Consider the following 11,097-nt stretch of genomic DNA (forward strand, 5'->3'; position numbering starts at 1 on the left):
TTCACCACCAGAGAAACTACAGAGAAAACACAGCACGTCAAAATATCCAGATGATACGTTGAGTCCAACTAGTAAGTCAAGCTTTCCTTTTAAACGGTAAAAGCCTACTTTGAATCATTTTGAATTTTCCCTTTACATTAATTGGAACTCTTTTGATGAAAACACTAATCAGTTATGAAACATCACCTTTGACAAATGACAAGACATCATCCAAGTCTCTATCTAGCCACAAAAAGCCACCTAACGCCAGATGATGGCCGTTCAAACACCCCCTAGGCCCAAGGGAATAAACACTGGTAGATGAAGAATCCAATTCTATGCTTAAAACATACAAGATTTACACAGAGTAAATCTCATCTTCCTTCTCTGATACAAGTGATTTCCCAAGAAACAGATGTGCAGATGACATTTTGTAAGCAGTAAAAGAACAGAGAAAATGGTATTCCCTGCAATATTCTACCTGCAGAAAAACTAAGTAACGTTTGCACCAAATCCAGAATGCTGACAGCTACTTCAATTTTACTTTGTGGCTCAACTAGAGAAAAGAGAAAAACCCAGCAGGTTTTGGGTTAAAAAGAAGTTTTACCTCTAGTCCTGACATGTAAGTGACATTGTGCCCAATGTACCTGATGCTTTCTCGGAACGCTGACATCCTGTGATGAGCTGCATGACAGACTCAGACGCTGTTGTTCAAAACTTTGGGTCTCGTGGAGCCAGACCTGAGAAGTGTTGTCAGGTGGGGATAAGAAGGCACGTCTGACCTAAGGCCGGCACACCTGCTTCTGTTCCTGGGAGAAAGGGAAAACACATTCTTGTTTCTCTTTTCTTCTCCTCTCTTCTCTTCTCTCTTCTTTTCTCTTCTCTTCTCTTCTTTTTGGAAACACATACTTGTTTCTTAAGTAGTAATCTACTACTTAAGAAGTAAATTTACATTCTAAAGCAGATCAATGACTTTATTATTTTTTTTGGAAAAGTGAAATTATCCTTCCAAATAAGCACCTCAACTCACCTGTTCCTCATGCAACTTGAATGGGGTCTAGTTTCCTCCAGCTTCCAGGCCCCCACCTGGAGGATGTTCCTGCAGGATCCTGACAGCCCATTATCACCATCCCCAGGGAACATGATGCACAATGCTGAAGCTGGGGGTTGGCTCTGGTGCTTGTTAGTTCCACACCTGTGCAGGGGGGTGGCAGAAACCTGGAGGACCCTCATGCACAACCCTGATAGCCCATTACCACCACCCCCATGGACAGGGTGCAAAATGCTAAGACTGGAGAACTGTTCTGGGGCCTGTTAGTGCCACACCTGTGGGAGTTAGGGAACAGGGGACACCCTGCTGAACTTGGGGTGCTGCTCAAGGTCCATTACTTGCACTGCACCAGGCGATGGGAGGCACCCCACTGAAGTTGGGTACTCTCTTTACATGTACTCTTCTTGGGGAACACTGAAAACGCTGAAATGTCTGCAACCCATCCCACAAAAGCTTGGGTGAGCGGGCGTCCTGGAGTTCAGGGGTCTGGGGGATATAGCCAGTTGATGGACATTGGGCAGAAGAGACTTTCAAAGGAAAAAGAAAACCCATCTGAATCTTCACGATGAACTTGCTTCATGTGCCCTTCAAGGACCCTACCCTCAAGACCCCCACCCCAGCACACAGCCCACACTCACTGAGCCAGGACCCCTGCCCAGGAACTCTCCCAGCGCCCCTTTACCTGCCACCCCTCTGCATCCTAAGGCAGCTCTGGGTCCACCCACAGATGGCTTAGCTCCACCCCCACATGCTGATCAGTTGAGGACAGTGGTGCCCTGAGCCCATCTGATGCTGCTACTGCCTGTACCAAGGATCCCACCCTTACAACCGAACCCTCCTGCTTTTACGCATACTCCCAGAGATGGTGCCTCCTCGCTTGAACACCTGGCTCCAGGGGTCAGGCATGGGCGGGTCTTGGGCAGGGCCCCCATCCCTTAGACAACCGGCCCCTTCTGGGGACCCCCGGGCTGTAGACCACCCTCAGATGCCTGCCCTTTCACTCTCTGCACCATCTCTGCCTGTGGAGCTGTTCCTGGCTCCTGGAAAAGTGAGCCACTCTCAGACCTTCCCAGGCTAAGGCTTTAGGAAATGCAATAGTTGGGGCACATGGGTAGCTCGGTTGTTAAGTGTCTGCCTTCAGCTCAGGTCATGATCCCAGAGTACTCGGATCAAGCCCGGAATCTGGCTCCTTGCTCAGCAGGATGCCTGCTTCTCTCTCTCACACTCCCCTTTCTTGTGTTCCCTGTCTTATTGTGTCTCTCTCTGTCAAATAATAAGTAAAATCTTTAAAAAAAAAAAAGGAAATGCAATGGTTTCCCACATTTCCAAGGCAATTTTAAGACCCAATAAGTAATGATCTAAGTGGAAGGAGTGTCACCTTCTGGTCTCACCTATGGAGTGGATAGTGCTTCTTAAACCTCCCGAGCATCCTTCTAGGATGAGCTTATTTGTGCTGGATAATATACACATATGCTTGGTTCTGCAGGGAAGCTCCAGGAAAAACAAGAACAACTGCCCTTCTGTGCTCTTGGAAGGGTGAACAAGGAACATTCATTTTTTACTTAAAAAGGAAACTCAAGGAAACAACAGAAGGTTGCTAGAAGGGAGGTGGTTGGGGAGATGGAATCCTTGTGTAATGGGCATTAAGGAGGGCGCTTGATGGAATGAGGGCTGGGTGCTATATGCAACTGATAAACCACTCAATTCTACCCCGAAACTACACTACACTACATGAATCTTAAATCTTAGAGAATTACATAGGCGGTAACTTCTTTGACTTTGGCTGTGTGAAAATCTTAACAAGTATGTCTCCTGAGGTAAGGAAAACAGATTACAAACAAAGAACCTGGGCTTCAACACCAGGAAAAGCTTCTGCATAATGAAGGAAACAAGCAACAAAACTAAAAAGCAATGTTCAGATAGGAGACAATATGTGCAAATGACCTATCTAGTAAAGGGTAAGATCCAAAATAGAAAAGGAACTTATGAAATGGACACATTAAAAAAAAAAAAAAAGTCATCCAGTTTTTAAAAAATGGGCCAAATAGCATGAATAGACCTCTTTCCAAAGAAGACATCCAAATGGCCAAGGAACCCATGAAAGGATGTTCAATATCACTCATCATCAGGGAAATACAAATCAAAGTACAAGGGAATATCACCTCTCTCCATTCAGAATGGCTAAAATTAGCAACACAGGAAACAAGAGGTGTTGGTGAGGATGTGGAGGAGGGGAATGCACTTACACCATTGGTGGGAAGGCAAACTGGTGCAGCCACCCTGGAAAACGGTGTGGAAATGTCTCAAACAGTTAAAAAGGAAACTACCCTACACCTCAGCAATTTCACCTCTAGGTACTTAGCCAATGGATTCAAAAGTACAGACTCAAGAGGGCATATGCACCGCAATGTTTATAGCAGGCTTATCAACAATAGCCAAACTATCAAAAGAGCACAACTGTCCATCCATGGAGGAACAGATAAAGGAGTTGGGACAGATAGAGACATGAATATTTATATGGAGCTAGACTGCCGTGCTAATGAAATAAGTCATTCGGAGAAAGACAAATAACTTCTGACTTCACACAGACGCGCAACGGAGGAAAGAAAATGGGTGAGCAGGGAAGAGAGAAGAAAGCAAACCATGAGACACTCAACAATAGAGAACAAACAGGCAGATGAAGGGGGCTAGGTGGGGGCGGGTCTAAATAGGTGATGGGTGGGCACTTGGGACAATGAGCATGGGCAGGTATAGGGAAGTGAAAAATCACTAAATTCTACCCCTGAAATGAGTATTATACTAGATGTTAACTAATTAGAATTTAACTATAAATCAAAATAAACAGTGAAAAAGAAAAAAAGAAAAGAAAACATACTGTTATTGTCGACACTAAAGGAATAAACTCTTTTAAACATTTTACAGAGATAGGAAGAGAGTTTTATTCAAACTCAAGATTGGGAGACCCAATCTTCATAAGGAAGGGAGTGCTCTGGGGGAGGCACATTTGGGGGCAGGTTTCTATACTTGTTCTGTATTGTTTTACATACAGAGTTACATATTATCATGAGGAAGAACATTCCAGAAAGTTACAGACTTTTTCTTATGTTTTCAGTATGTGCAAGTCAATATGACTTTAATCTTACAGGAACAGGAGAGGTTCTTTTGTTTTTCATACCTTTATGTTTGCAATGGCATGCTTTGTTTATGTTTTTCTTCTCCAAGCAGATGTATAACATGTGCTTGGGGCAGAAATAGGGCCCATGCTCTGAGGTTTTGTCCAGTCATTTTGAGCTTGGTAAAATGTTAAATGAAGTTCCCTGGGAGCCTAGGATCCAGGCCCATGGATGGTAAAAGACAAACATTTCCATTATCATTCTAATTGCTACGAACGAGAGGAACTTGAGACAAAAGCACCTTTAACAATGCTATCAAGAAATCAAAATGATGCCTGCAGAAGATTACCTGTTCCATGGTCAATACAGGTAAGAGAGTGTTCACAGAAGCTGGGCTCCTCCCTTTCTTCTGCCCAAATCTCTGAAGCATACAGATAATTTAAAGTCAGAATTTTAGAAACTCCCAACATCTTAGAGATGTCTGGTACCATTCCCTTGGACTACAGAATAAAGAAGAGTAGCTCATTGTCACACTAATTTAAACATGAAGTCCCCCTAGAGCTTGGATACAATGTCTTAGTTCTTTCCCAGCAGATTTTGACTAATGTAAGTCATAATCATACCACATAAACATCACGATGGTTGCAAAGTTATCGTGGGTAAAGGAAAAGTTTAGAGCTGTTTACAAGCATTGTTTTACTTTGTAGAGGAGGCAGAGCTGAGTGTTTATAAATACTATTTCAGACTTGTGTTACAGCACACTCTGAACACACCAGAGCCTCAACCAATTTTAAAAAGATAGCTCTTTCAGTAAGTTTAATATCAGAAAAATATTATACTGTCTCTATTCCTAGGGATCTTTGTGTATCCTACTCAGAGGTCCTCCACACTTAATGATCATGGTGGGCAGAGGTAAAAAGACCAGCTGAATTTATTCCAGGTGACCACACAAGAAAATCCCAAGACTTGAGATGTTTCCAGATCCAGAAGACCAGAGATAGGAGGGAAATAGTACCATGAATGGAATAACAAGGGATTTGGAGTCAGTTTGGGGATCCCACTTAGGTCTCTGACACTCAAATCCTCTGTGACTTGAATCATCTCTGAGCCCCTGTCTAATCATCTAGGAAATGTGACTAATAATATCTACCTCATAGTTTGGAAGTTTAAGAGGGAGAAGAATTCCACAAAGAGCCAGTGTGATGGCTCTCTAGAGCAGGTGCTAGGAAGCCATGATTTCTATTTGGGTCTATTTCTTTTCCAGAAGAAAGAACACATGTTGAATCTGTATTTCTAATAGATGACTCCCAAGATGATTTTCAACTCTTAAGGAAGGCCTGGGACCTGCTATTGTATCATATTTCACTCAGAAAACATGCTATTGGACTGGTGAGGACAATACAATAGCACAGTCATAGGAGTGGAGAACTTCCTATTTCCACAAGGCCATGTTGTCCCCCTTAGCTCAGGGCCACTAGAAAGGGCAGCTTGGGTGGGGGTAACCAACATCACTAGGAGTGGGGAGCTTCCCTTTTCATATGCCCATGTTGTCCCTCTTAGGGCCACCAGACATGACAGTTCTGGGGGAACCACAGGCCAAGGTTGCCAGATGTGGCTGCGGTAGGCAGAACTCTGACTTAAGGCTCAACTCCTGTCTAGCTAATTACACTGCTCTTCACAGATAGAGTGCCATTGTCTGTGAGCTCTGATGTAGGAAAGGTTAAGAATTTCCCTCGTGATTTCCTCTCTAACCCTTAGGATATGTAGCAAAGGTACATTTAATTTTCAAATATTGGGGGATTTCCTGGTTTTCTTTTCATTATGACTATGGTTCAAGTCCCCTGTGATCTAAGAATATAATTTAGTTAATTTCAGGCTTTAAAATGTGTAGACTTTCTTCATGGCCCAACATTTTGTCTACTTGGGTAAATATCCTAGGACCTCTTGAAAATAATGTATTCTGTACTTAATATGTAATGTTTCATATATGTCAGTTAGGTAACATTTGTTACCAATGTTTCATCTGCTTTTTCTATCAGATATTGAGAAAAGTATATTAAAATCTTCAAATAATGTTAATCTAGTCAACATTGCATTGGAGAATCTACCAAATGTTATAAGGCAAAAGAAACAAAAAGAATAATAATCTTGGGGATAATTGTGACTATTCACAGATAATATGAGGGTGTACATAGAAAATATTTAAAAATCTATAAATAAACTATTAAAATTAAAAATGGAAAACTTGCAAATCTTACAACCAAAAAAGCAATGCAGAAAGCACCCCTGAGGAAGATGTTTCTTATGTATGGAGGGAGGAACACCAGAATAAAATTAGACCTGTCCACGGAGACCTGGCAAGCCAGAAAGGGCTGGCAAGACATTTTCAGGATACTAAATGAGAACAACATGCAACCAACAGTGAATTATCCAGCAAGGCTGTCATTCAAAGAAGAAATAATACCCATTCTTCTGAAGCTGTTTCAAAAAATAGAAAGAAAACTTCCAAACTCCTCCTATGAGGCCAGCATTACCTTGATCCCAAAACTAGGCAAAGACCCTCTCAAAAAGGAGAATTACAGACCAATATCCCTGAGGAACATGGGTGCAAAAATACTCAACAAGATCCTAGCCAATAGAATGCAACAGTACATTAAAAGGATTATCTATCATGACTAGCTGGAATTTATTCCTGGGATGCAAGTGTGGTTCAACATTCACAAATCAATCAACATGATAGAGCACATTAATAAAAGAAAAGACAAGAACCATGGGATCCTCTCAATTAATGGAGAAAAAGTATTTGACAGAAATACAGCACCCTTTCCTGATTAAAACTCTTCGGAGTGTAGGGATAGAGGGGACATTCCTCAGTTTCATAAAAACCATCTATGAAAAGCCTACAGCAAATACCTTTCTCACTGGGGAGAAGTTGGAGGCATTTTTCTTAAGATCAGGAACACAATAGGATGCCCACTGTCACCACTATTGTCCAACATAGTACTAGAAACCCTTACCTCAGCAATCAGACTACAAAAACGAAATAAAAGGCATTCAAATTAGCAAAGAAGTCAAACTCTCTCTTCACAGATGAAATGACACTTTATGTGGAAAACCCAAAAGACTCCACTCCCAAATTACTAGAACTCATACAGCAATTCAGTAATGCATCAGGATACAAAATCAATGCACAGAAATCTGTTGCTTTTCTATACACCAACAATGTAACTGTAGAAAGAGAAATTAGGGAATCAATTCCATTTACAATAGCACCAAAAACTGTAAGATGCCTTGGAATAAACCTAATCAAAGAGGCAAAGGATCTATACTCTAGAAACTATAGAATGCTTATGAAAGAAATGGAGGAAGACACAAAAAGGTAGAAAACCATTCCAAATGCATGGATCAGAAGAATAAACATGGTTAAAATGTCTATGCTGCCCAGAGCAATTTACACTTTCAACACCATCCCTATTAAAATACCATTGGCATTTTTCGTAGAGCCGGAACAAACAATCCTAAAACTTGTATGGAACCAGAAAAGACCCCACACAGCCAGAGAAATGTTGAAAAAGAACACCAAACCTGGGGGCATCACAATGCCTGACTTCAAGCTATTTTACAAAGCTGTGACAGCATGGTATTCACACAAAAACAGACACATAGATCAATAGAACAGAATAGAAACTCCAAAAATTGACCCTCAACTCTATGGTCAACTCATCTTTGACAAAGCAGGAATAAATAATACCCAATGGAAAAAAGACAAGATCTCCAATTAATGGTGCTGGGAAAATTGGGCAGCCACAACCAGAAGATTTAAATTTAACCAGTCTCTCACATCACACATAAAGATAAACTCAAAATTGATGGAAGACCTCAGTGTGAGACAGGAATCCATCAAAATCCTAAAGGAGAACATAGGCAGTCACCTCTTTGACACCAACCACAGCAACTTCTTCCTAGACACATCACCAAAGGCAAGGGAAGAAAAGCAAAAATGAACTATTAGGACTTCTTCAGGATAAAATACTTCTGCATATCAAAGCAAAGAGTCAACAAAACAAAGAGGCAACCCATGGAATGGGGGATGATTGAAAATGACATGTCATATAAAGGGCTGGTATCCAAGATCTATAAAGATCTTCTCAAACTCAACACCCAAAAATGAAATAACCCAATCAAGAAATGGGCAGAAGACATGAACAGACATTTCTCCAAAGACATGCAAATGGCTAACAGACACATGGCAACATGTTCAATATTACTTGCCCTCAGGGAAATAGAAATCAAAACCACAATGAGAGACCACCTTACACCAGTTAGAATGGCGAAAATTAACAAGTCAGGAGATAACAGATGCTGGCAAGGCTGTGGAGAAAGGGGAACCCTCCTACACTATTGGTGGGAAAGCAAGCTTGTATAGCCACTCTGGAAAACAGAGGTTCCTCAAAATGTTAAAAATAGAACTACCCTACCACTCAGCAATTTCACTACTGGGTATTTATCCCAAAGATACAGACATAGTGAAAAGAAGAGGCACCTGCATCCCAATATTCATAGCAGCAATGTCTGTAAAAGGAGCCAAAATAACCTTCAACACATGAATGGATAAAGAAGCTGTGGTTTATATATACAATGAAATATTTTCTCAGCCATCAGAAAAGATGAACACCTACCATTTGCATCGACATGGATGAACTGGAAGGGATTACGCTAAATGAAATAAGTCAGGCAGAAAAGGACAATTACCATATGGGGTTTTACTCATATGTGGAATCTAAGGAATAGTGTAGAAGACCATAGGGGAAGGGAGAGAAAAATGAATTGAAAGAAATCAGAGAGGGAGACAAACCATGAAAGACTCTGGACTCTGGGAAGCAAACTGAGGGTTACAGAGGAGAGGGTTACAGAGGGGAGGGAGATGGGGTAACAGGGTGATGGGCATTAAGGAGGGCACATGTTGTGATGAGCAGTAGGTGTTACACACAACTAATGAATCGTTGAACACTACATCAAAAACTAGTGTACTATATATGGCTAACTGAACATAAATAAATAAATAAATATGCTTTCTACATGAAAAACACATAATAATAGGAACAGAATTTCAGATTTGCATGTTGAAATATTCTCAATATATGTTTCACAGCATTATAAATATACTTAACACTACTGGACTTTATACTGAAAAATGTTTAAAATGGCAAAATCAATTTTAGGATATTTTCAATTTTTAAAAAGTACATTTTGTATATTCCATTTTTATAAAGATTGCATTAATTTATTTGAGAGAGAGAGGGAGAGAGAGAGAGAGAGGCATTAGAGTGGTGGGAAAGGCAGGAGGTGGAAGAGAGAATCATGAACCCACATGCACTGAACACAGACCCTTCATGGGGCTCGATCCCAAACCATGAGATCACATCCTGAGCCAAAATCAAGAGTCAGTGGCTTAACTGACTGAGCCACCATCCATCTCCTTGGGCATTAGTATTGGTGCATTCCCTGCTCTCTCCACCACCACTGTTCTAAACACTCCTGAAAATACATCTATGAAAAATCATGCCAGAGTTTCCTGGGATGAGTCTGAGTACAACCACTGCTAGATGATGGGTGCACCTGCATCCTGGGATGGATGCTGCTCACTGTTTTCTCAGTCAGGGGTGCCCATCATCCTTTTCTTCAGGAGACCCCCATGCCCTCAGGCACCTGAGGGGCCACCTGGCCCAGGAATTCACCTTCTCTAGCAGAGGACAGATGGGACTTCTTTATCTGGCCAGGACTATGAACCCTGGCCCTGGGAAAAGAGAGCTCTCCTGAGACTCCTGGCCCAGCCAGGCAGCCATGGCCACTGTGTCTGTGACAGAGCCAGAGTGGCTGGGCCTTGGAGGGAATGAGTAACTTAAACCAGCCTTGCATGGGGCATGAGGGAGCAGCAGCCCCTGCTTCTTGGGGAACAATGATGTGTGCAAAAAGAGGGAGGCTGCGGTGGAGCACTCTTTTTTTTTTTTTTTTAAATTTATTTTCAGCATAACGATATTCATTTTTTTTGCACCACACCCAGTGCTCCATGCAATCTGTGCCCTAATACCCACCACCTGGTTCCCCCAACCTCCCACCCCCCGCCCCTTCAAACCCCTTTGATTGTTTTTCAGAGTCCATAGTCTCATGGTTCATTTCCCCTTCCAATTTCCCCCAACTCCCTTCTCCTCTCTTACTCCCCTTGTCCTCCATGCTATTTGTTATGCTCCACAAATAAGTGAAACCATATGATAATTGACTCTCTCTGCTTGGCAGTGGAGCATTCTAAGCCACATCACAGTCTCTCCCTTTGTTCTGAAACCAGCAGGAAGGAAGCTCTGAGGACAGAGACTCCAGGAGAATTCCTATCCAGGGAAAGGGGGTCCCTCCCTGCCAACCACAGGACATTTGCACAGGATCACTTTGGGCGCTTCCTTAGCATGTTGTCTATGTTCATGTGTGGACAATGATTGGCCCACTCAGTGCTGATGCACTTCCAGAGGGACTAGAATGCTTTCAGGGCCTGCTCGTGGGTCACAGGGCCCCCACCCAGAGAAGCAGAAGATGTCCCTCTTCCTCCAGAGCTGGGGAAAGCAGCCACCATCCTGGGACAGGACCTGGGCCAGGTGTGTGTTCTTTTTGAAGTCCCTGCATTCAGTGGGCATTGCTGTGCCTGAGAAAGGTCCTCTCAGCCCCAGAGTTGGGATCCATGAGGGACTGTCTCCCATCCTGGCCCAGGATCATAACCTGAAATGATCCTGTCTTTGGGAGGATGGGTGTCCTTCAGGAGCCAGGGATGGGACAGGTCCCTCTCCCCTCCACAGGTCCAGGACACCCAGGACCCTGAGAGCTCTTCATTCGAGGAGGAGTCATGGAGAGCATGAGTCTTGTTGGCCTAGCAAGTGAAAAAAATCAACCCCCAATGCTCTGGTT

Source organism: Neovison vison, chromosome 11 (genome assembly GCF_020171115.1).
Source record: "Neovison vison isolate M4711 chromosome 11, ASM_NN_V1, whole genome shotgun sequence".
Lineage (NCBI taxonomy): Eukaryota > Metazoa > Chordata > Mammalia > Carnivora > Mustelidae > Neogale > Neogale vison.